The following is a 26200-nucleotide window of genomic DNA, read 5'->3' on the forward strand; positions in this document are numbered from 1 at the left end:
TTAGTGTGAGGTAGTGTGAACGTTGGAACACAAACACTGCAAAGGAAGCATGGTCTCTTGTTCGTCACTGAGCCAGGGCGGTTATAATGAGAGCTCGATTTCCAACTGTTACTGAATCAGAAAGGGAAACTGATGATAAGCGGAAATGCCATTATCTGGAGGGGGACTGGCTGTGGCAAGGTTGGACTGGAGTAGAACTACCAATGCATTTCAAACCAGTGAAGATGGCCCAAGAGTTTGAAAATAAGGTCAAAACTATGTCTTTTGGAGTTCTTAACTTTTTTTAAAAAAATATATTTTATTGATTTTCCACAGAGAGGAAGGGAAAGGGATAGAGAGTTAGAAACATCGATGAGAGAGACATTGATCAGCTGCCTCCTGCACATCTCCCCACTGGGGATGTGCCCACAACCAAGGTACATGCCCTTGACCGGAATCAAACCCGGGACCCTTTGGTCCGCAGGCCGACGCTCCATCCACTGAGCCAAACCGGTTTCGGCTTAACTTTTTAAAGAGTCTTACAGCTTATCCAGTAGGGAGACACCCTAGGTATCATGATATGTAAAACCTACCAGGAATGACCCAAAGTTTGAAATTTGCAGTGAAAATCTCATGAAGGTTTCAGTTCAGAGTATAAAGAAGAAAATCAGGAGTTACAACTTTTAGAGCTTCGGTGGCCTTACTGTGTATGAACAGGAAAGACGCATCTCAAGGGGGGACTTGGGACTCACAGCCTCAGGGTTCACGGGAACCTGCGAAGCCCTGGCTGAGCCTCCTCGTGTCACCCCCCCCCCCCCCAACACACCTGCCATCACGGACCGGAGCCTGTGGAAGCCATTCATTTTCATATTCCAGTTTGTCAGCAGTATATACAAATATAACCTAAGTTTGTCTTTTTTTTTTTTTTTTTTAAGGGAGAATGAGTGATAGAGAATTCCGAAAAACGCTTTAGCTATTACGTATCTTGGTCTATTTCCCTTGGCTCTGTAGCTTGTGCTAATTAAAGTGCTTTCAACGGGGGATCCTAGAGTGCTGCCTGTGTTGGCTCTCGTGTTCTTTGCTTAAATAATTAATAATCATTACTCTCTGTTATGCAGTGTGTGGGAGAAGAGTGAGTAATCTTGGATCCCAGGACGTTTGCACCATGCCTGTCCCCTTTGCATAAGCTTTCATGTGAGGCTCTTCATTAGCTGGCGACTTTCCGCCCTCGGCCTTTAGTGTTTATTATCTGTAAAAAAGAGCTCCATCTGATTCACCAGTTGAGGCAAATAGTGCTGATGGGAAGGAATTTTCCGGAAGAACAGTAATGAAGACAGTGAGGGGAGGCGGTGGGGAGACCAAACCACAAGGTTCATTTAGATTGAGCAATGTTACAAATGTTACAGACCTCAGAGTTACAAATAGCGAAGGATTTAAAAAAACTCCTAGCTAAGCATTGGAATGTCAAAACAGGAAGGCTTATAATCTCAGGAAGGTTTGAAACGTTCCACTCTTAAGACAGTGAAGGGTAGGAGCAAAGCTACACGTAGTTCATAGTAACAGGCCCCGACACTTGTTTACAGTAAACTCCTGGGCAGTCTGCACCTCTGCTGGGGTGGAGGGAATTGTTTGTCAGGAATGGTCTTTTCGGTCTCCCCTGAATACACTGATGACATTCAACAGATTGAAAATGCACAGGTAAGTGCTGGGGGGAAGGACGGCTGTTTATCATGTATTCCTAGAGAGAAGGGGCTTTTTGCTTTTAAGGATGGTGATTTTTTATACTTAGCTGGATGATAACCAGAAGCGGGGGAAGGTGATAAACAGACTACTATGTTTAAAGCCTAACAGACTTGAGTATTTGGATTCAAATTGAGGTCTTCTGTTAGTTTGTCTTTACTAAGTGACTAGAATGTTGGAGACTGCACAAGCCAAATACACTTACAAGACATGCTGGTCTATCAAAACAGCCAAAGAACTGAATAATTATATTAAACTGTTCCCAAGCACAAGACAAGCAGGATTCTGGGATGTAGGGGTGATCTACCCATCAGAGGCTGCAGAAGCTGACACCCTGGGGACAGGCTGGCAGAGAGCCAGCTGTTCACAGCTGCACATACCCCACACATGACACAAAATATGTATATTCACCGATCTACAAAACGCTTTCATGGTTGTTTAATAATTCCTTGTTATCTCCAAAGTTAAATTAGATGACAAGTTATTTGCCAAAGCAAAACACAGGACAGTGGCGTGGGACAGGGACACCCTTTATCTCCTGTGCACGCAGCCTCCTCACCACTGTCCTCAGAGCAGTTAGCTCTGTACCCAACGTAAACAGGACACAAACATAGGGACCAAAGCAAAAAACAGCTTTTTTAAACTTTCTACATCACTGGGTATTATTCACGTTTACTAGTAAAACTTGGTTCTCAAAAAAGATTTGGTTCTCATTTTTCTTAACTAAAAATTCTCTTTTTATTCAATACAAAGCCTCTTTCTTTCTTTCCCATTCTCACCGAGCACCTGTTCAACTCGTAGGATGGAAGGCCCTCTTATGGGGTAAAATTTGAGGACCACGGTCACCTTAACTGCTCCAAAATAGCCCTCCTTCCCTGTAGCCTGCTGTGGCTCCACCGTTGTTTCATACTTGGCCTGAAAATTTTACTGTGTTGCTAGCATTGGAGTTGGGGAAATAGGAGTGGCTGGCCAATGGGTGAAAAGTCCTGGGTGGATTATTTATACATTTAGGCATTCATTTTTAAAAAATTTATTGATTGATTGGTTTTAGAGACAGAGGAAGGGGAGAGAGAAAGAAACTTTGATTTATTGCTGCATTTCTTCATGCATTCATTGGCTGATTCTTGTATGTGCCCTGACCAGGGATCAAAACTGCAACCTTGGCATATCAGAATAATGCTCTAACCAACTGAGCTACCTGTCCAGGGCCCATTTAGATATTCATGCAATAATAGTTGTTTGGCATCTGCATGTGCCAGGTACTGTGCTGGGTAGGAGTGGTTCACCGTGACCTCCTTGCCCTCCTGGAATTTATGGCCACGCCGGGACTGGATCTCACATAGGTTAAGAAAAGTCTTGAAGAAGACCAAAAAAGATCAACTATTCAGCCAGGTGGAAAGGGGAGAGGTGGAAGAAGTAGAGGCAGAGGGAACGGCACACTCACAAGTCCCAAAGCACAAAGAAGCACCTTGTGACCAAGGACTAGGGAGAAGGCCTGCGTGTAGCTGGAGCCTGGTCAGCAAGGGTGGTTCAAGGTCAGGCTGCAGCCAGATTATGCAGGGTCTTGTAGCCATGAGGATTTTGAACTTCATCATGAAAAGAAAGAGAACTCAGTGAGCTGCGAAAGTCTAACAACATCTGTACATTTTAAGAAGATTCCTCTGGTTGCTGTGTGGATAATGGATTGGGAGTGTGGGAAAAGCCTGAATGAGAGAGTACTTGACATTTATTGCTTGAGTCAAGGGGAGAGCCGATGACAGTTTAAACTGACAAAGAAGTGGAGGTGGTGGGAAGTGGAGAGATTCAAGATACGGGTTGGGGTGGAAACAGCATGGACTAGATACGAGGGGTAAACAGAGGGGGTCGAGGGTACGCTTTTGGGTTGTGGAGCAGTGCCAGTTCCCGAAGCGGGGAGACCGGAGGAGAGGCAGCTTTGTGGACCTCTTAAGTGTGAGATGGTGTGAGCAAAACTGGGGCAAGGTCAACTGAAGCCACGGGACAAGCTCCTTTTCTCTCCCTTTCCCCTTCCCTCCCTCCAAAGTTTTGTTTCCGTTTAGTAACCTTGCCCATTCTTTCAGAATTTTCCATGTGGTGGGTGGAGGATGATGCAAACATTGTTGAGGTCACTTCCTTATGAATTCTGGATCCAATAGGAAATACAGAACTTCCCTTCATCTCATTCAGAAAATGTCAGGGAACAGCTCCGATAGGCTCAGCTGGGGTCACATCTTACTTAGCCTGCGGTTAAGAGAACGCAGCACTTGGATGGGTCCAGCTCGAGTGCCTTGTCTTCCTGTTTGTTTGTTTGTTTTAGTGGAGGGCAGAGTGGAGATCAGTGGTTCCAACCTTTTTTTGGCCATGCCCCACCTAAGCATCTCTAAAATCCTGATGCCTGCCCCCCCCGCCCCGTGACATATAATTCTTATTATTCAAAAAGTGAACACCAAGCTCTAGCCAGTGTGGCTCAGTGGATAGAACAGGGGTGGGCAAACTTTTTGACTCGAGGGCCACAATGGGTTCTTAAACTGGACCGGAGGGCCGGAACAAAAGCATGGATGGAGTGTTTGTGTGAACTCATATAAATTCAAAGTAAACATCATTACATAAAAGGGTACGGTCTTTTTTTTTTTTTAGTTTTATTCATTTCAAACGGGCAGGATCCGGCCCGCGGGCCGTAGTTTGCCCACGGCTGGGATAGAGCATCAGCCTGCAGACGGAAGGGTCCCGGGTTTGATTCTGGTCAAGGGCACATGCCTGGGTTGTGGGCTTGGTCCTCAGTAGGGGGCGTGCAGGAGGCAGCCGATCAATGATTCTCTCTCATCATTGATGTTTCTATTTCTCTATCCTTCTCCCGTCCTCTCTGAAATCAATAAAAATATATTTTTTAAAAAAGTGAACTCCTATTCACGTGGAGGAAGCCTAAAAGGCCATTAACTTGGTCTACGCAAGCTTCCAAAGAACATGGCATCCATGAAAGAGAAAAATAAAAGAATGAAAGGACAGTTGAAGTACTGAGGAAGAAATCACTAAGAAATTGTTAAAAATCATAATAATATGAAGTGGGGCCAGGAGCACTACTCAAGACCGGGTTACACTGCCCATTGCTATGAAAAAATAGCAAATAAAGTTTCAAAACATACAATAGAGAACTGAAATGCATAAATATGTCACAATATATATTTTTATACTGTATATGAGGCTCCTAGAACCATAAGAAATGCAAAAAAATTCACTGTTAATATTCATTCTCGAATTGCTCTCCTTAAAAATCAAATCCCCCCCCCCCCCAGTGGGACGTGTGCCCCACGTCGGGAACTACTGGTGTAGATACTGTAATTGTAACCTCATCAGCACCTCTGGGTGGTAGAAGGTAGGGAGGAGCAGCTCCCCAAGCGGAGAGGTGGAACTGGGCTGTCGGAACTAACAGATGTTCCATATCTCCTAAGCCTTCAGTGTTTCATTTTAAGACCCTACAGATGGATGGAGCCTTAGTTACCCTGAAACAATACTGCTATCTAGAAATGCAGAATTTTACAGTTCTAAGCTCATGGGGTAGTTGAGGCACTGGCTGTGTTGATGAACTTATTATAATTTTGAACTATAAAAACTGTATTTCTGTAATTTTGGAAAAAAAGAAAAGCATTTATTTTACACTGAAACATTTTCATTTTATGCATTCCTTTCCCACCTTCCTCCTTAAGCAGATGTCGTTTTTAGAAATATAATTTATACATTGTGTGTTGAATAGCAAACAGCTTTTTCAATTTTAGTTCATTTGTTTAAATGTCGATACTTACATAAAAATAGTTTGAATGGGTAAGGTTTTTTTGCATTGGCATGCTCTGGAAAACTTGAAGGGCCAGCGGGTACACTTGGATTGGCCAATATTATTGAGCTCTTGCTATGGGCATGGTAGTCTGGACATCGATGGGGATATAAACAGGATTAAGATCTATTTCTGGCCTTTCACACTTTGTAATTTAATGATTTTTTGTAAGATTAAAATATTCCTCAATTGTAACTACAGTACAGTGTTAAACAGTAATATGGACATTTCAGAAAATGAACACAGTAAAGTAAAAAAAGCACCTCATGTCTCTCGCACAGGGAAGGGGAAGAACTCTGGGGAAGTGGAAGAGGATGAGACAGAAAAGGGGGAACCCGGGCGGGAGGGCTTTTAGATTGCGGTTAGTGTCACACTGTGTAACTGTTAAGTTAAAATGCTGAAAATGAGACCACACTTCAGTACACGCATCCCTTTCATTGGAAAGGTGCGAGTGCAAAGGAACTTCCATGTTGCCTATAAAGGGTTGTTTCTCCCTGTACTCTCTCCAGAGAGAGCCAGAAAGCAGCGTCAGACTTTCTACAGAAACATTTTAAACATGGGTCCCTTTCCCCCAGAAAAATGCACTCATTGGTATTGGTCAATACACACGATATTCGAAGTTTAACGGGCCCACGGAGGCCCATCCCTGGGCTTTCTGGGCTTCGTGGACCCCAGGTTAGGCTCCCAATGCAAGAGCGGGCCTAACTGCTTCAAACGCAGCAACGAACCCAGCTGAGATCAGGAAGACCACGCCTCTGAAAGTCTTGCAACCGCGTCCATTCAGGTTTTTCAGCGATCCTGGGTGAACCGGTCTCACCAAGGATTCCGCCAGGTCTGGCAGCTCCCATTTTTAAACACAGACCCGTGTGTGGAAGAGGCCATTGTTTTTACGGGATCACTGTGCTCCCGGAGCAGCGAGGGACTCGCAAAGTTGCTTTACCTCGGCGACAGCTCTGCTAACCCGGCTCCGCCCTCAGGCCGCCTCCTCCCCTGCCCACCTCCGGTCCCGCCCTCCCCTGAGCGCTGAGCTCAGCTCCGCCACTACTCGCGACCGGGTTACACCGCCCATCTCGTGGCCCCGCCCCTTGCTCGAGGCGCCCAATGAGCGTCCCCAAACACCCTGCAGCTCCCGCCCCTCAAAAGGCATCCCCGCCCACTAGCCGATGTAACCAATGAGCACCCCCGCGTGCTCCTGGTCCCACCTCTTCCAGCAGGCCCCGCCCCCGGCGCGGGGCGTTGCCGTGGCCGCGCCTCCGCCGCCCGCGCGGAGCCAGATGCCGCCCCCTTCGCCGGTCCCTCCCCCGGCGGCCTGGCGCCTCCCTCCCTCCCCGCTGCGGTGACTCACGGAGCGGGAGGCGGAGGCTGAGGTGGCCGCTCCCGCTGCTTCTGCTGCTGCTGCTGCCGCCGCCGCGGCTGCTCGGGGTGAGCGTGCCCCGGAATAGGCCGCCGCGCGTCGCGCACGGACCCGCAGCCCACGCCGGCCCGGCCGGGTCGGGCGGCCCAGGTAAGCGCCGAGGCCAGCCCGCGTCCGTAGCGCCCGGGCCGCGCCGCCCCTGGGATCGGGGGAGCCGCCGGCCCTTTGTCTCCCGGGGAGGGGCCGCGGAGGGCACCCCCGACCCCGCTCGGACCCGCCGACGGGGCCCCCGGCGCGGCGCCCAGGTCTGGGCCAGGCCTCCTCTCCCCGCCGGGCCGCCGCTGCCCCCCGCCGCTCGCCGGCCCCGCCGAAGACCACCCTGCGGGGTCCTCACCTTCTCGCGGAGGGCGCCTCCACAGGTGGCCGCGCCACCCACTCGGTAGCTCACCTGCCTGCCGCGTCGGCTGGTTGTCACCCTCGGTCAGCACTGCAGGTCCCGCGTCCTCTCCCCTCACCTGAGCCCCACTCAGCATCCTGACCCTGTGCAGAGGGCTCCTCCATATTTCCCCAAACTGAATGCTGCCAAGGGTGGCCACCGGGCTGCCCTTCCTCCCTCCAGTTTGCAGAACTACCGTCTCCCCTTTCCGCTTCTCCCGTGAGTGTTCCTGAAAGGCACGCACTGTACGCACACGTCTCACCTGCATGGCCAGCTGCTGGGGAGCCTGCAAAATTAACCACGGGGAGCCCCCAAACTGCACTTCTCACCTCCTCTCCATCACCCCCAGCCCAGCCACCTTCCTTTTTCTTGAACCTGGTCACCAGGACTCATAGCTCTGGACACGCACCCTGTTGGGCCCACCCGCCCCCCTCCCTCTGTGTGCGCGGAACTTGTCGGAGCAGTGCCTGCTGTCAGGTTAGCCCCTGGGAAGGCCAGGAGGCCTGTGTTGGCAGCAAATCAAGAGTTTGATGAGTAATGAGATGTGTGGCGTGCAGCACCTCCTATCTGAGGATCTAAGTACGCTGTAGCTGTTCGTTACTTTGTGTCCTGCCACTCAGAAGTTAGGGGAGTGTGCCTGGCTCACGGCTGGGTAAATTGAGGCACAGGGTGTTGTTGGTAAGGGACCCCGAGGCAAGTGGGAGTTTGTTCTGAGGTGCCGTTCCCCAGTGCCTTGACTCTTAGCTTCCTGCTACAACTGCTGGGCTCTAGTTCCTGGCGTTCGAAGGTAAATGATACTGATCTTTTGGGCCATTAAAGAATCCATAGCCGAAACCGGTTTGGCTCAGTGGATAGAGCGTCGGCCTGCGGACTGAAGGGTCCCGGGTTCGATTCCGGTCAAGGGCATGTACCTGGGTTGCGGGCATATCCCCAGTGGGAGATGTGCAGGAGGCAGCTGATCGATGTTTCTCTCTCATTGATGTTTCTAACTCTCTATCTCTCTCCCTTTCTCTCTGTAAAAAATCAATAAAATATATTTAAAAAAAAAAAAAAAGAATCCATAGATACCAAGTTTCCCATCACTGAAAGCAGGACTGAATCCTAAAGGTGCCCGCTGTTAAATGCCAGTGTGTCATTCATGGTTTCTGGGTGGAGTTCGTGGTCCTTGTAAATACAAGTTGCTTCTATGGGCTAGAGATTCATGCATTCACTAGGGAGTGCTTACTGTGTGTCAGGCACTAGTCCAGGCATTTGAAAGAGGAGGGAGTAAACAAATAAGCAGACACATTAACCTCAGTAGCGGTAAGTGCTGTGAAGGTGGGAAGGACCAGTTTGGGTTTTATTCCACGTGCAGTTCGAAGCCACTGGAGGATTTTCAGGAGAGGTGATAAGATCTAAATCTAAGTTCTCCAAGATCGTTCTGACTGCTATGTCGTGACTGGATTACAAGAGGCAAACATAGAAGCAGGGATACCAGCTGAGAGACAGACTATTGCAGCTGCCTGGCACGAGGGGATGGAGGCTTGGGGGACCAGCGTGGTAACAGTGAAAGCGAAGAGGTGGAACCAGTCTGCTCCCCTGGGAGAAGCTGAGCTGTAAAGCAAACCTTCATGGATCATCAGCTGAGATTTCTATGTCAAGCGAGAACTTCTAGACCTGACCATGCCCAGGTGTAGCTCAGCGAAGCTTACTCAGCACCTGTTGTGAGCCAGACTGTGCTAGACTCTAGGGCAGGGGTGGGGAGCCTTTTTTCTGCCAAGAGGCTTTTGGATATTTATAACAGCATACAAAATTATCAACTTAAAAATTAGCCTGCTGCCCAGCGGTGTGGGTCAGCAGTTGAGTGTTGACCCAGGAACCAAGAGGTCACCGGTTCGATTCCCAGTAGGGCTCCTGCCCAGGTTGCAGGCTCGATCCCCAGTAGGGGTTGCGCAGGAGATAGCCGATCAGTGATGTTTTTCTCTCATCGATATTTCTATCTATCCCTCTCCATTCCTCTCTCTCTAAAAAAATCGATAAAAATATCTATTTTTTTAGCTTTGCCGGTTTGGCTCAGTGGATGGATCCTCATCCTGTGACTGAAGGGTTTGATTCTGGTCAAGGGCACATACCTCGGTTGCAGGCTTCCCCTCTCCCCGGCCAGGCTCTGGTCAGGATGTGTGCAGGCAACCAATTGATGTGTTTCTCTCACATCGATATCTCTGTCTGTCTTTCCCTCTCTCTTCCACTCTGTCTAAAAATCAGTGGGAAAATATCCTCGGGTGAGGATTAAAAAATAAATGAATGAATAAAAAAATTAAAATAAATAAAACAAACAAAAAATAAAAATGAGCCTGCTATATTTGGTCAAACAGTTAATTAACTCACCCCTAATGCCTTGGCAGGGCCAGACCAAATGATTCTCAGGCCTTATATGGCCCATGGGCTGAACGTTCCCCACCCCTGCTCTCGGGGTACAAGGGGAACAAGGGGAGTAGGGAGTAGCCCCCACGATATAACCATTCTCACAGAAGGGTTACCTCCTCCTTGATGGAAAGAGGGCTTGTGGGTTTAAAAACCATTTGAAGTGGAGGAGGACAGAGCATGCTAGGCTGTGTCCCCACATCTAGCGGCATTTTTTAAATGAGCGCAGTATAGCCCTTTCGCTGCTGTAAGATGTTGCCCAAAGATTGGAACTGTTCTTAGGTAGGAGAACATGGACAAGATCAGTGGCCATGAACTTGTACCATGAACCAGAATAAAACTTGATCTCCATGCAGCTCCAAATCTGTGCTGTCAGAACACGTCAGAACTAGAGGACCTCAGGGGTTCCGTAGGCCACGCCACTTTAATGGTTGGGGACCTGTGGCCCATAGAGGCTGAATGGCTCTTGAAATCCCATGGCAGTTTGTACATTTTCATATGGCACCCACCACTTTCTGCCTCTGTTCCAGCTCCACGGGTACGTGCATGACTCGAAGCTTACTGAGACCAGGATCTCTATTGGGTTCATCTTTGCATTTCTCACAGCGCCTCAATCAGTGCCCTGTACAGAAAGTAGACTCATCAAGTATTGGTTGATGTGCCTGGGTGTTTCACAGCATCTAAAACTAGAAGCCAGCACTCCTGACCCTTGTCCCTCCTTGTCTTTCCATCAGACCACACTTCCTTTCAGATTTCCAGATTTCTCCTCATCCAGCATGCAACACTGCTAAGCCCAGCAGGCTCCATTTCACAGCTCCCAGAAGAGGGCAGCCCCTCCTTGATGGGTCTGCTCTCTCCAGCCCTGCCTACAAGGAACAGCTGCTGGGTTTGGATCTTGGTTCTGCCATTATGAGCTCCGTGACCTTGACCCCTACAATAGAAACTTCATTACACCATGTAACTTGGCCCCCCTGTGCCTCAGTTTCCCCATCTATAAAATAATAATACTTTCATGATTGAAAGAAGGGAGGATTAAATTAAGCGATGCCTCTCAGAAGCTTGAATAGCGCAGAGTGCCTGCCTGGTGTAAGTAGCAGCTATTATTTCACCATTATTTATTTATCTGATCTCCCAACAGAATTTCAGCTCTTTGAGTGCAGAGATTTTGTCTTTTTTATTTTGTGTGTGTGTCTACTGTTACAGTTCAGTGCCTAAACTTTGTAGGTCCTCAGTAAATATTTGTTAAATTGAATGACTCATTGAACCACCTACTAAGTGCCAGGCACTGTTGTAGGTGCTGGGGATATAACCAAGAACAAGATCACCAAGATACATGGCCTAATGAAGTTTATATTGTAGTGAGACAGCCAGTAAACAAATAGACAAGTGAACAAAATAACCTAGAATGGTGAAAAGAGACACAAGGAGAATAAAAGTGGGCAATGAGGTGGAGAGTGACTGGGGTGAGGATTCAGTCATAACTTTGGCTAGCTCTGAGGACGTGACTTTGAATGGACGCCCCGTCGATGGGCAGAGAGGACAGCAGGAACAGGAGCAATCAGCTCAGCGGGACTGGAACAAGGTGGGCGAGGAGCTGGTAGGGGCTGAGTCTGTGACCACAGTGAGGAGTTTGGATTTTACTCTTTAATTCCGAACAGTGGGAAGTGACTGCGCAGGCATTTTTCCGGGTGGGCCACCTGGCAAAAAAAGCAGTACACTAGGAATTGCAGTGAGTGGGCTCTCCTTGTCCTTGGAAGACTTTGGGAGGCCAGGGGGCCGGCAATGATGAGTTTATTCCCATCAAGTTCCTCATTTTTCTGGCCGAGATACCTAGGAGATATGGGGCCATTGGCGAGGTTAGTGAAGGTGCAGGCATGTGTCTGTGTGTCCTGCAGACTCCACTGAGCCTTCTTTCCCCCTGAGTACACAAGTGATCAGTAAACATTTCTTGAGTTGAATGAATGAACACTGCCAGATCTTGGCATCTTGTCCTATACAAGGGCATGTCCTATGTTCTCTGCTCGCTTCTGCATGAGTTAGAGCTTCTTACCTTGGTATTGACTCTAAAGAAACCTTGGAGTTTTGCTATTATTCTTCAGATGTGCACCAAAGACACCCACACACAAACATGTCACAGTGTCTCTGTTGGGGGAATACTAAGATTGACAGGGCAGCTTTCTGCCACCCCAACCCATCCCCCCACACCCTTCTCTTCCAGTCTCCCACTGGTATCACCAGGCCCTCTATAGAGGGTCGGGCCACACTGTCACTGTGTGGTCACTTGATCAGAAACACAGTGGTACCTAGAAAGCGTTGGCTGTCTTTGGTGGAGTTGGGAAGCTCTGCAGAGCACTCAGAGAATGGCATTTCAAACTGAGGGCTCCAGCTCGCCAGGAATCCAGAGTTGGCCTCCTTAGACTGGGTGCAGTTGGCCAGCTTTTCAACTCCTCACTCAGGCATCTCCTTGTCAGTTAGTGTCCATGATGCCACTTGCTCTTAACCTTGAGAGGCCAACGGGAGTTAGTGGGAATCAAATAGGACTTTCGTGCTGTAAGTCACCGTCAGGGTCCTGGGGCATTTCATTGGCAGGATGCGAAATGCCGGTTAGTCATCTGTCATCTGTAGCCTTCTAAAAACTGAACTGTGCGTGCAACCATTTTCTCAAGGAGCTGTGTTTTGTGTGTGTGTTTGTTCTTTTACAAGAGTGATATGTGCTCATTTAGAAAATGAGGAAATGAATGATAGTGGCCTTTCACATGCATTATCTCATTTAATCCTCACTGTCGTGTCTGAGATACACACCATTATTACCATTTTACAGATTCAGAAGCTGAAGCCTAGAAAGGTTAAGTAACTTGTGTGAGGTCAAGCTAGTCGGGCACAGAGTCAGATTCAAAACGAGGAAGTATGTATGGCTCCTGAGGCTCAGTGAGCTCTGAGCACCCTGTTAGACGCTGCTTCTTAGCAGAAACAATAGAGAAGAACAGAATCTCGCCTAAGCCCCGCTGGGTGGCATGGTTAGGGTCCAGAGTTAGCTCACTGGCTGCTGCAAAGAGTGAATCCTACGCCCTTTCCCTGTCTCTTCTGACCTTGGGCAAGCTAATTAACCTCCATTTGCCTTACTTTCCCCAACGGTAAAGGTGGATAATGATACCTGTGCCTTCATAGCTCGCAGGGCCATTGTGATGTGTGAGCCAAGGCGCTTTTGAACCTCTTTTATGAAAGGGTGCTGAGCACCAACTGCTGTTATACTCAGTTATTAAAGACCCATTAGGCCCTGATCCTCCACGAAGCCTTGTTAAAAGGGGAAGACAACAGTCCCAGCGGGGAAGGTGGCGTGATTGATCCAAACATTGTTTTCCTCCTCCTGAAGTCTCTCAGCGAGTGAGGGCCATGAGTCTTTCTCCACCTTCATGGTCATGTTGTACTGTGTAAGCATCTGTACGCAGGTGTGTGTGCCACGCATCATTACACGGTCGAGGACATTCATAGCAGGGCAGAGAAGGGGTTAAAGGGCTTGGGTTCTAATCCTGCCTCTGATGTTTTCATAAAAAAAGCCCAAAACACAGAGATACCAAGGAGCGATGGCTGTCTTCCATTTGTCCTTCCTTCCCTCCCAATTAATATTTATTAATTGAACTCATTAATTCAATTAATAAATATTTACTGAGCTTTGATTACAGTGCGGGACCCACTGGGAATTCTGTGGTGAGCAGGGTAAAAAGAATTATTCCCTTATAGTCTAGGGCCAAGAGGCTTATTATCTAGCTGGAGTTGTGTGAATAAAGAAAAAGCCTGCTGATGAGTGTTTTGCATCTCAGGGAAAGTCAGGATATGGTTTCCAGGGGTACACATTGGCCCCCATGGGTACCTGCCCTGGGCAGGCATTGAAAGTGGAGGGCTGGGTTTGGCTTCCCAGAAGAGCAAGGGATGAGTTCACAGAAGAGAGCCCTTCTGCGCCCCACTTACCAAAAGCTGCCCTCAGTGGGGGCATATTTATTAACAACTAGAGGCCCGGTGCACAAAAATTTGTGCACTGGCGGGGCAGAGGGGGGGTGTGCCTCAGCCTGACCTATGCCCTCTCACAGTCTGGGACCCCTCGGGAGATAACCACCTGCTGGCTTAGGCCCGCTCCCCGGGTGGCAGATGGCAAGCCCGGATCTCACACTGGGTCGCAGATGGCAGGCCCGGATCCCGCCCTGGGTCGCATACGGCAGGCCCGGATGGCGGCGGGGCAGGCAGCCGATTGTGCTGTCCCACCCCGCCTGCAGTATGCACGTTTAACAGCCATCTTTGTTGGGTTAATTTGCATACTCTTTTGATTGGCTGATGGGTATAGCGAAGGTATGGTCAGTTAGCATCTTTGTCTTTTATTAGTGTAGATTAGCACCTGGCGGTGGTTAGTAAGAACTCCATTTCTGCTCAAGGCCTTAAGCCTGTGTTACTGAAGTTCAGGGGGAGAGTTCAAGATCATGGGGGTGGGCTCTTTCCAAAGTTTTTTGAAGTTATGCCACCAACCTAGTGCCTTTCTTATGAATAACTGCCAGACGTGTCTCTCCAGAATTCTCTCCCTGCCGGATAGGTCTCCCTCTGCTAACTTGGGAAAACAGGCATATGGCGGCAGGTAGGCTGTGGGGTGGCTGTTCAGTGCTCCCTGGCATGCTCACGGTGTTCCCAAAAGAACTGATGCCCGGGGACCCCTGTGTCCTCGACCCCCCATTTGGGGTCAGTATACACAGAGTGGGGTGGGGGAAGGTTCTTTCTTCCCTCAGGCTGCCCAGCACCAGGCCTCGGGGTCCCTTCAAAGAGCAAGGCCGGGGAGGCCCAGCAGTTCATGAGAAAGCACACAGTGTTCCTGCCTCCCTCCAGCCAGGCCTGGGGTGGAGAGGGCAAAGGGCTGGCAGAGGCCTCTGCCCACGGTCGGAGAGAGAGGAAGGCGCCAGGACAGCGGGGTGTACTCCTGGGCGATGCTACTTTCACCCAGACCCCGACATGTCGCCGTCTTCCGGTGCTAGTCAGCTGCCCCCTCGGTCTGGGGGGCCCCAGAATCATTCATCATCTGATCAGGAGGAAATGGCTGGCTCGGCAAGGAGACCAGGTCACTCAGTCCCTGGACTGGCCCACAGGGACGCCGGTTCAGCTGGGAGAATGTGACCCACTTTCATATCCCCTCCCACGTGGAGAGCTGGGTGGGAGTCTTCTGGAGACCAGCTCCAATTAAGGTTTTTTCAGGCCTGAGTATCTCCTGAGGATCCAACCCACATGTTTCCTGCTGTGGAATTCTGTGGTCCGTGTCCCTGAACCGAAAACAACCCGAGGCAGATGAAGTTACGCCTTGTTGTCCTGCAGTCCTGGATGCTGCCAGCCGAGCTCCCTGTGGGGATCAGGGTCCCTTGTGGGTTCAAACACCTCTCACAATGTGAGCCCCGCCCTGCTCTTCCTGCTAAATCACCAGGCAAACCAGGGACCCAGGTTCCAAAGGTTAGTCTTGGCCTCCCTGCCCAGACCAAGGCCTCACAGCCTCAGGCAGCCCGGCTTCCGACAGACCCATCCTGACCCTCATCCTTGCAGATCATCCTTCTGCTCCATTCTCTGCCGGTGGAGGACATTTGAATGATTTTCCGATTGTAATTTTATGTTTCTCCTGTGTGTGGCTGGGGGTGGAGGGAGCTGCTTTAAATGCATGGAGCTGTGAGTACTGCCAACATGGTTTGGGGATTTTAAGCTGGTGAAGTAGCGGTTAAGAGCCCCTAAATGATCCACTTATTTACAAAGGAAGGAGCAAAAGGTGAGGCAGGGAAACTGCTAAGGGGAGCTCCGCTAGGCTGTGACCTCAGCCCTGTGAGCTTCCGGACTGAGCAGAGGCTGTTTAGCCACGCCCCCTCCCCCCCCACTGTGTCTGTCCCCACTGCTGGCACTGCCCAGTGGCCTTTTGAGGCACATGGTGTTCCTCTGGCCAACACTGGAGTTGCAGGAAGACAGGGGTGCCAATGATTTTTAGTAGGACCTGGTGGGGCTTATAGGCCAGCAAGCCGGCTGTGGGGGCATCTGTCCAGGCCCTGGCTCTGTTTTCCTGCACGAAGCAGCCTTCGGAGCTTATGGTGGGACTGGGGGGGGGTGGAGTCACCAGAACAAATGTCCCTCCTCCCATCTGGTTGAAGCTGCCACTGCCACCTGTGAGGCAGCAGGTGCCCATCTCCTCACGGTTGCCCCAGGTGGTGGCTGCCCACCCTCACTTCCCATCTCTTGGAAGAGAAGAGTTTTCCTAGGTCTGTGAGCAGTAACAGGAGCTCGAGTGCTCAGCACCAGGCACTGCACTGGACTGGCGACCTCCCAGAAAAGATCTGTCTTTTATTCTCGTATTCTGACCCGACTCCACTTCCTTTAAAAGAAAATCATTCATTGGAGTAGGTGATGCATACACATAGTCCAGAATTCAAAAGGCTATATAAGAACACGTCTTCCTTCTCCCTGGATTCCCATCCCCTAAGAGACCATGCTGGCCGTCTTGTGCATCTTAACCAGAGATCCTGCATGTGTACACGTGCACCATGCACACGTGCGGCCGCACACAGGCCTGACATGCACTGCTTTGTTTCATACTGTAACACAGTGCTCTGCACCTTAACTTCTTCCACTCAGCAATGAATACCAGAACTCTCCACGTCACCACCACCACCACCACTAATACCTCTGGAGCATTTCCTGTGGCTATCGCTGGAAGTGCTTTACTTAAATCAACTCATTCACTCCTCACAGCAGCCCTATGAACTAAGTGCTGTTATTGCTGACAGTTTGCAGATGAGTAAACTGAGGCACAGAGAGGTTAAGTGACTTGTCTAAGGTCCTTTAGAACTATCTCACTCATTTTAATGGTTTCATGACATTCTGTTGATTGGTTACATTTTCATTTTTAAAAACTAGTGAGCACTTAAGTTCTCTGTCTTTTGTTAGTACGAACCAGGAATATTCTTCTACACATACCTTTGTGCATTTGTGTAAGTGTATCTATAGGATAAATTCCTTCAGGCTGAATTGTTAGAGCAAAGGGTACATCTGTTTCAATTTTTAGTATTGTCAAATTGCCCTTCATGGAGATACTCATGTTTTACATACTAAGATTGTACAAGAATACCTATTTCCCTGATACCTTGGTAGAAGTTAAAATTTTTTTAAAGATTTTTTTTAAAATATATTATTTATTGATATTTTACAGAAAGGAAGGGAGAGGGATAGAGAGTTGGAAACATTGATGAGAGAGAAACATCGATCAGCTGCCTCCTACACACCCCCTACTGAGGATGTGCCTGCAACTAAGGTACATGCCCTTGACCGGAATCGAACCGGGACCCTTGAGCCCACAGGCTGACGCTCTATCCATTGAGCCAAACCGGTTAGGGCTAAAAGATTTTTTTTATTGATTTCAGAGAGGAAGGGAGAGGGAGAGAGAGAAACATCAATGATGAGAGAGAATCATTGATTGGCTGCCTCCTGCACGCCCCTGCTGGGGATCGAGCCCGCAACCCAGGCATGTGCCCCTTGACCAAAATTGAACCCAGGAGCCTTTGGTCCGCAGGCCGATGCTCTATCCCCTGAGCCAAACACCAAAGGGCTGATGTTAAACTTTTTTTTTTTTTGAATATATTTTATTGATTTTTTACAGAGAGGAAGGGAGAGAGATAGAGAGTTAGAAACATCGATGAGAGAGAAACATCGATCAGCTGCCTCCTGCACATCTCCTACTGGGGATATGCCCGCAACCCAGGTACATGCCCTTGACCGGAATCGAACCTGGGACCTTTCAGTCCGCAGGCCGATGCTCTATCCACTGAGCCAAACCGGTTTCGGCAGTTGTTAAACTTTTTGATTGTTGCTAATCTGATTGGTGGAAAGTGGTATATTATAATTTAATTTGCATTTTCTTTATGAGGAAGTAAAACATCATTTCACATCTTTAAGAGCCATTTATGAGCAATATATTATATTGTTTGACCATTTCTTTCTTGGTTTGGCAGTCTTTTTCTTATTCATCTACAGGTACTATTTATATATTAAGGAAGTTTACCCCATAGCTGTGATATATGTTACACATATTTCCACAATTTGCCATTGTTCTTTTGATTATGTTTTTTTCCCCATGCAGAGAGTTTGCTTTTTATATAATCAGATTTTTAAATCTTTTCTTTAATCACTTCTAGGTTTTATTTCATATTTTTTTCTTATCCCACTGTTGTTGTTTTTCTGTTTTCTTCTAATATACATAATCTCGCTTCTCTCAGTTTCAAAATTTGCTCCATAGCCAAGGCATCAAACCCGACATCACCAGGAATGGGGCAAACTGGCATTGTGTGCCTCCAGTGGGGCATCGAAAGCGTCAGCTTCTTGCCATAATGCTTACTCTAATCTAGACAAATCCACATTGTCCTGGACTCTAAAAAATGTTAATGTGATAAACAAGAAGCTGGTGAGCCATTCCAGGCTAAAGGAGGTGAAAGAGCACGAGAACCAGATGCAATTGAGATCCTCCATTGGATCCTGGGTTAAAAACCAGCAACGGCCCAAGAGAGGGGAGAGGGGCTGGGGAGATTTGGATCTACTAGTAGGTCAATATTCAATTCCTTGGGGATGAAAATAGTTGGGGAACTTTGGATATGGGTCAGTATTCAATTCCTTGGGGTGAAAATGGTTCTGCAGGAGAATGGCCTTAGGAGAAACGTAATGAGGCACTTAGCAAAGCATCATGATATCTGCAGCTTACTTTCAAACGCTCAGGATAAAAAGCAAACGTACCCTCATGTACCCGCAACATGGAGAGGCGGGAGACAAAGGCAGCACAAGGCCAGCGACCACAAGGTGAGCAGCAGGGGCTCTAGGGGCAGGTATAGGGATGTTCCTGGTGCTGTTCTTTCAGCTTTTCTGTGGCTTTGAAATTTTTCCAAAGAAAAAGGCAAGGAGAAAAGGACAACAACTTTGTTCCCTCTGGAATTTATTTTGGTTTCAGTCCCCTTGGCTTTGCCTGGCTCTCCTGGCCATTGTCCTGGATTTCTGGTTTCTTGCCCCGTTTATAGCGCACCCAGCCGTCCGTTTCCCTCTCTCTCAGGAGCTCCTATTTTGGGTGAGCTCTTCTTTTTTGGACTTGGACTTGTTTATGACTGAGTATCTTTCTGGCAGACACATGACTTTTCTAGAAGCAGGTAAGAACTGGCCTGCACTGATGCCTGCTTTTCTGTTTTGTTTTCTTTCAACCCTATGTGTTCCACGTAAATTTGCTAGGGAATCTAGTTCTCCTAGACGCCGTCATGCTCAGGAATATCACCACCAACGGTGCCTGTACTAACCGCTCAGCAAACCCAGATGGAAGCTTTTCCCCTCAGGTGAGAGTTCTTGCAAGAGGTCAAGGTCTGTCTGCTTGGGGTCTGTGGACATGGGCTTGTCAAGGACTGCTGGGTTTCATTTCATGAAACGTGACAGCCTTAGGGGAGTAACTGGCCGTAAAACCAGGATTCTTTTTGCCAGGGGAGCGCTCACAGGCCAGTCTTGCCAGGAGCTTCTGCCACCTTTCCGTGGCTTGGTGACTAATGGTTTAGTGGCTTTGGGAACGGGGATGTCATTACAAATGGATGATGGGGATTTGGCTCCTGAACCGGGTTATCTGGATGCGCCTGTCTGGGTGTTTATGCCTCCACCCCTTGGGAATGGGGACAGTTTCTTGGAGCCCTCCCAGCCCCTGTGGCCTCCATTCCATTCTGTCCACAGGTCTGAGCCTTCCGCAGTGGCCCCGAGCACACCCTCCAGGTGACAGGGGTAGAGTCCCGCCGCATTAGGTGCTGTGCCTTCCCCTCTCAGAGCAGCCTTGCATTTTCTCTGGTCAGTCCTCACCTTGCCTCCTGCCCCCCCCCCAATCCTTACCTTCCCACTGGACAGGTTTAATGACCCCCCAGGACTCCTCGTCCTCACGCTGCTTCCCCAGTGAGTGACAGAAACAGCACATGTAGGTCTGGAGTTGTCTTTGTTTAAAATATTTTTGATTCTGATTATCAGCTTGTTCAACATTTCGGAAGGAAGGAAACCAAGTCTTCAGCAGCCTCTTAGGGGAGGTTTCCTCCTTCCTTGGATTATTTTTTGTTCGGAGCGAGCTGGAGGGGAAGGAGAGGGGAGTCAGTGCCTGTGGAGTAGGGCAGAGCAGTTATCCAAACACACAGTGCGTGGCTCCTGGGACAGTGCGGGTGTGATGAATCCTTGCAAACTGTAGCAGTGGTGTGGCTATTTTTAGAGGTAAACAAACATACCTATATTCTTATGCAAATTAGCACATACCTATATACTGGAAGCCTATAGGAAGAGGGGGCAGTAACCTGAAGACCTGTTTTCTTTTTTTAAAAAATATATTTTGGTTGATTTCAGAGAGGAAAGGAAAGAGAGATACTAGTAGAAACATCAAGGTTGAGAATCATTAATCTGCTGCCTCCTGCACGCCCCCTACTGGGGATGGAGCTGGGCATGTGCCCTGACCGGGACTCGAACCTCCACCTCCTGGTTCACAGGTTGATGCTCGACCACTGACCCACACCGGCCAGGTTCCCCTATTTTCTTAAGCGTTTAGAGAAGCTTCCCCCAGGAGACCACACCTAGAGCCCGTCAGCTGGGGCCTGAGGACAGCCACCCCCAGAGCTGGGCAGTGAGCAGGGGCCGGCTCCGGAGGCCAAGCGGCCGCAGCCTGCCCATCTGGGGGCCGAGCTCTCGCCCTGCAGGCAGCCCGATGGACTTCATGACCTACTTGTTGCAGTGGGAGCCCGGAGGCGCCCTGACCCTGGACTCCGAGGGGCTGCAGTGAACCAGGTTCAGGAGGCTTATTTGTTTGGCCCAATTCTAGGAGACTGTAACGGAGGAAGAGCTGGGGAGGGCAGTGATTCTGGGCGGACCAGCCTGCCGTTGGGCTCTGGGCGGGCCGTGCCTGGGCCTGACTGTGGGATCAAGGCTTGTCCCTGCGAGAAGGAGGTTTGGTGTGAACGTGTCCACCTGGCTCCAGTGGAGGGGCCTTTTGCAGCTCCCGACAAATAAACAGCACTATGTCACTTTCCCCGTCCTCATCAAAGCAAAGAAACCCTGCAGACCTGACATTGCCCTGGGCAGCAGGGTTGGCGGTGCTTCTGTGGCCGAAATGAACATGCGGGCATCCTTCTCTGAAGGTGACGAAGGTCTGTGACGCCTCCTGGCCAGGCTCCTTCCCTGGGATTTTTAGGAGCTGGTCCGTCCAGCCTCAAGTTGACTTCTGCTGAGTCCTTGAGAACACCGACCACGGTACAACCCGAGTTTTCTCTTGGTGAGGGGAGGAGGGGGTCAGCAGGCTGGGGCACCTCAGGCGCTAATCTAGGTCACAGGAGAGAAGGTCCTTCTGCCACCAGCTTGCGTGGGCGGCTTTTGACACTGCCAGGTGCTCAGCCCACGAGGGGGGCCCAGCCTGGGAGCCCAGGACGGGGGTGGGCGCTTCCACCCACTTGAGAGCTGAGGGTTCCAGCCCTTACATTCACTTATAACCAGGCCAGGGCTCGGGAGTCTGCATTGCCCACCCCCAGAGGCCGAAGGTCACGAGTCAGACTGAGTCAGAGGACCATCCGGAGCCGGATTCTGTAGGCGCTGGTTCTGGACCAGGTTTCAGGGCTCCAGCTGTTCTCTGGGAAGAAAAAAAGAATCTTTTTAAAGTCGGTCAAAAGATGCCTTTTTTTCCTTCTGTCATTGTTCCCCTGCTGTGCGGAGAGGAGATAAAACCGCCACCTGCGTGTCCCTTGGTCAGAACTCTGGAGCTAATGACTTGCCAGGATGGGGAGTGCCCGGGGCAGCGGAAACCTCCCAGCTCCACATTCCCTTCCTGTCTGATTGTTCTCAGAGCTGTCAGGGCTGGCCCGCCAGGTACTCTTTCTTAGCTGTAAAGAGGCGGGTTTCTCCCAATTCAGGCCTCAAAGAGACAGTGAGGTTGGGTAACTTTTTCTTGAATCAGGCCAAAATCACATACATTTTTATACCAGAAGTTCTGAACGGAAGCCTTAGACCATCCAGCTACATCAACGTGTTAATGTGCACAGACAAGCTCCTTCAGTCCCTCTGAGGCTCAGATTCTCTGGGGTCAGGCCATCCGGAGGCCGGGAGGCTTCCTCCGTGGTCCCCCAGTGACTAACACTGACGTGACCGGCAGCACGTTTCCACCGTCCAGATCCTTCAGCACAAGGACCTCAGGCTCTTCCCGGGGCCACGGAAATATTGGAGACCTGAGCAAAACAAAAAGGATCAGCTCCCTCCACTCTGTGAGTTATGTGAGAATGCTATTTAGTGAGATGTGGGTCCGTTTTAACCTGTCTCTGAGAATAAGGCTGCCTGGGGGCTATGAAGGCCTTCAAGCCAGCCTGTGGCCTGCCCTCAGCGGCGTCCAGTGTGGAGCTGGGAACAGAGAGGCAGGTGCCCAGGTGCCATGTCAGGGCAGTGCTGTGAGTGGAGGAAATTGGGGCGGGGGTGCCAACACCGGCTTCCAGGCTGCCCAGAGAAGGTCACCATAGACTGGGGAGCAGTCGGTAGGGAAGGGTGTTCGAGGCCGAGGGACCAGCGGGTGGGAAGGGCCGGAGGGGCTGACGGAGCTGGTGCAGTGGCCACTCTGAGGGGACACTGAGCAGGGCTTCTCTCCCTCAGCGCAGTGGGATGGGGGCCAGACAGCGCCGTGTTGTGGCAGCTGCCTGTGCATCATAGGACGCTCGGCGACCTCCCTGGCACCTACCCAGTAGCTTCCTCCCAGTCATGACAGCCAGAGCCCGGCCCAGTGGTTGAGCATCAATCCATGAACCAGGAGGTCACATTCAATTCCTCGTCAGGGCACATGCCTGGGTTGCAGGCTCGACCCCCCAGTAGGGGGCGTGCAGGAGGCAGCCGAGCAATCATTCTCTCTCATCATTGATGTTTCCATCTCTCTCTCCCTCTCCCTTCCTCTCTGGAATCAATAAAAATATATATATATATTAAAAAACTAAGAAGAAATGTCTTGGGACAGTGCCAAATGCCCCCAACAGGACAGCCAGGATCTGCCTGCCTGCCCTGCACCAGGGCGAAGTGGTGCCGTGTGCAAGCGTGGCCTGTGGGGCTTGCTCAGAGGGAGAGTCACGCCACAGAAAGGAGGGTGCACCCCAGGCCCTGATGGTGCCTCCAGGTGCCCCCGTTTTCTGTGTTGAGACCTTCCTCGTGCTCAGGGCAGCTGGGAAGGATGGCCATGTCCTGGTTGTTACTGGCTGTTTTCAGTCATGTCAGGTGGATCTGATTCTTACGCTTCGTGAAGGGCCGCCGTCAGAGTGGTTTGCGCCTGCAGCAGGACACGCCGCACTGCTGTGAGGGGCAGGTCGAAGCTCTGAGGGTAATTCCATGGTCATTGTTGAGAGTTCTGGAATCAGACCTGGGCCAGCAGGTCTTTGGCCGGAGAGAAGACGGGCCCATCTGTATTTGGGCTTCACCGCTGCTCCCCACTCGTGAGGGCCAGCCCTGGCTGGTGGGGTGGGGGTGGGGGTGTGATCGGGTGGGTGACAGACAGAGCTCCACACACATCCAGGGGCACATCCACTGCCACGCCTCACTTCCCAGTGGCTTCTTTTTTTAAAAAAATATATTTTATTGATTTTTTTACAGAGAGTAAGAGAGAGAGAGAGTTAGAAACATCGATCAGCTGCCTCCTGCACATCTCCTACTGGGGATATGCCCGCAACCCAGGTATATGCCCTTGACTGGAATTGAACCTGGGACCTTTCAGTCCGCAGGCCGACGCTCTATCCACTGAGCCAAACCGGTTTCGGCCCAATGGCTTTTTAATGTTTTCCTGACTTTTAATTTTTAAAAAATATTTTTATTAATTTCAGAGAGGAAGGGAGAGGAAGAGAGAGATAGAAACATCAATGATGAGAGCGAATCATTGACCAGCTGCCTCCTGCATGCCCCACACTGGGGATGGAGCCTGCAACCCAGGCATGTGCTCCTGACCGGAATCGAACCCGGGACCCTTCAGTCCGCAAGCTGATGCTCTATCCACTGAGCCAAACCAGCTAGGGCCTGACTTTTAATTTTTATTTCAAATCTACAGAAAAGTTGAAATAGTACAGTGAACACCCCTATCTCTGCCTTTTACCTCAATGCACCAATGTTAACATTTTGCAGTATTTGCTCACGCATTCTCTAGGCCATCGGTTCTCAACCTGTGGGTGGCGACCCCTTTGGTGGTCGAATGACCCTTTCACAGGGGTTGCCTAAGACCATCCTGCATATCAGATATTTACATTACGATTCATAACAGTAGCAACATTACAGTTATGAAGTAGCAACGAAAATAATTTTATGGTTAGGTCACAACATGAGGAACTGTATTTAAAGGGTCAGAAGGTTGAGAACCAGTGCTCCAGGCGCACTCACACACACACACACACACACACACACACACACACTTGTTTTCCTGAGCCATTTGAGAGTAAGTTGCAAGCATTGAGGCATTTCCCCCTTAAGTACTTCAGCCTGTATCTCTTAGGAACCAGGATACCTTGCAACATAATCACAGTATAATCATCATACTCAACAATATAATGTTGATACAATACTATTATCTAATAAGTACTCCTTATTCAGTTTCCTGCAATTGCCCAATAATGGCCTTTAAGACTCCTTCCCCTCCCCCTCCTGGGGTCCCATTAAGGACCATTCCCTGTATTTGGTTGATATGTTGCTTTATCATCTTTTCTGATTGGCAGTAGTTTGGGGCTCTGGCTTTCTTTTTTTCTGTAAAGCAGATTTTCACTTTAATGTCAATTAAAATGGCTAGTGCATCTACACATTTCTGAACCAGAGGGGCTAAGATGGGGAGAAAGCATGGATTCCGATCCAGGCTCTGTCCCTTATCAGCTCTGTGGCCTTGAGCAGCTGATTACCTTCTCTTGAGACTCGGTTGTTTCATCTTTAAAATGAGAATAATTCTTGCCTCGCAAGTTTGTTGTGAGAATGAAAATTAAATGAGACAGTGTGCTGGACTGACTGACATTGTGCCTGGCCTTGGAAGTGCTGTAGCAACAACAGTAATTATCATTGTTCTGCAGGCTGCTGGCTTCACCGAGCAGGAAGGAGCGCTGGGTCAGGTTTGAATTGGGGTTGGCGACCTCAGGACAAATTCCTCATCCCGAGCTCATCCCCTAAGAATGGTGCCACGTCCTGCAAACTCCTGGCTTGCAGGCCCAGGCCGTCATTAGACCTGTTTTGCTCCTGCTGCTGGAGGGTGCTGAGCCTGGCTCTGGACTGAGGAGGCTGAAACGTTTATTAATTAAGGCAGTTGCCCTGAGGCCCTAGAGTCCGGGAGGTTGCAGCTTAATTACTGAGAGCAGAACTTGTGGAAATTCTCTCTGGTGCCCCAGTTTTGATGTCGCTGGAGGACCTGAGGAGCCGCCCCATGTGGACTCGCAGCCAGAGCTGCAGCTCAGGCCTCGGTCCTGCGCCCCTCTTCCTGGCTCTGAGCTTATGTTTATCCATTTGCTTGTACCCTGGCGAGCAGGGCAGCATGGGGCTAAGACTCAGACAACACGGGTTTGACTCCTACCCCAGAACTAAGTAGGACACGCTAGGTGGATGGTCACAGGCAGGTTACTCTCTGCGTCTGTGTCCTTACTTGTAAAACCTCATAGGGATGTTTGTTGTGAAGACTGAATGTGAAGACTGAACAGATTCACGTAAGTGGAGGCTTAAGAACAAGGCCTGGCCTAGCCCTGGCTGGGTAGTCAGTTGGTTAGAGCATTGTTGGGAAGGTTTCAGGTTCCATCCCCAGCCAGGGCTCATACAAGAATCAAACAATGAATGCATGAGTAAGTGGAACAACAAATCAGTCTCTCTCTCTCTCTCTCTCTCTCTCTCTCTCTCTCTCTCTTTCCCTCCCTCCCTGCCTCCCTCTCTCCCTTCCTCTCTCTCTCAAACCCTTACGTCAATAAAATAATAAAATAAACTTATTAAAAGTTAGTTTAAAAACAAAAACAAGGCCTGGCTAATAGTAAGCTAGAAAATGTCAGCTATTTCTTTAAAGCGCTGATCACAACCAGAGGTGACTTTGCCCCTTAGGGGACATATGACAACATCTTGGAGACATTCTTATTTGTGTCCATGTAAGAACGTCCAAACCTGTAAAGAATTTTTATAAAAAATGTATTTAAGCCAAACAGAGGATATGCCTGGAAGCAAGATCTCAACAGACTGAGAAAAATGCTTCCTAGCCCAGGCCCCCTTGGCTCAGTGGTTGGAGCATTGGCCCACGGACCAAAGGGTCACGGGTTTGATTCCCAGCCAAGGGCGTGTTGCAGGTTCGTTCCAGCCCCTGTGGGAGCACATGTGGAAGGCAACCAATCAATGTGTCTCTCTCACATCGATGTTTTTCTCTTTCTCCCCCTCCTTTACCTCCCTCCTCCTC

At 49.6% G+C, this 26200-nt stretch overlaps 1 protein-coding gene across 3 annotated transcripts in view; it reads left to right on the plus strand.

Moving 5' to 3' along the window:
• Positions 1–6770: 6770 nt before the first annotated feature.
• The window catches only part of CTNNBIP1 (catenin beta interacting protein 1), a 50047-nt gene continuing 30617 nt past the window's right edge, over positions 6771–26200 (plus strand). Inside the window, exon 1 of one of the 3 annotated variants that reach the window (XM_081086803.1) lies at positions 6771–7049. The gene's annotated coding sequence lies outside the window, so the exon portion shown is untranslated. The remainder of the gene's footprint in view (positions 7050–26200) is intronic. The other 2 variants (XM_081086804.1, XM_081086805.1) reach the window with 2 other exon arrangements.

The sequence above is a fragment of the Myotis nattereri genome, assembly GCF_964212035.1.
Source record: "Myotis nattereri genome assembly, chromosome: 3".
NCBI classification, from domain to species: domain Eukaryota; kingdom Metazoa; phylum Chordata; class Mammalia; order Chiroptera; family Vespertilionidae; genus Myotis; species Myotis nattereri.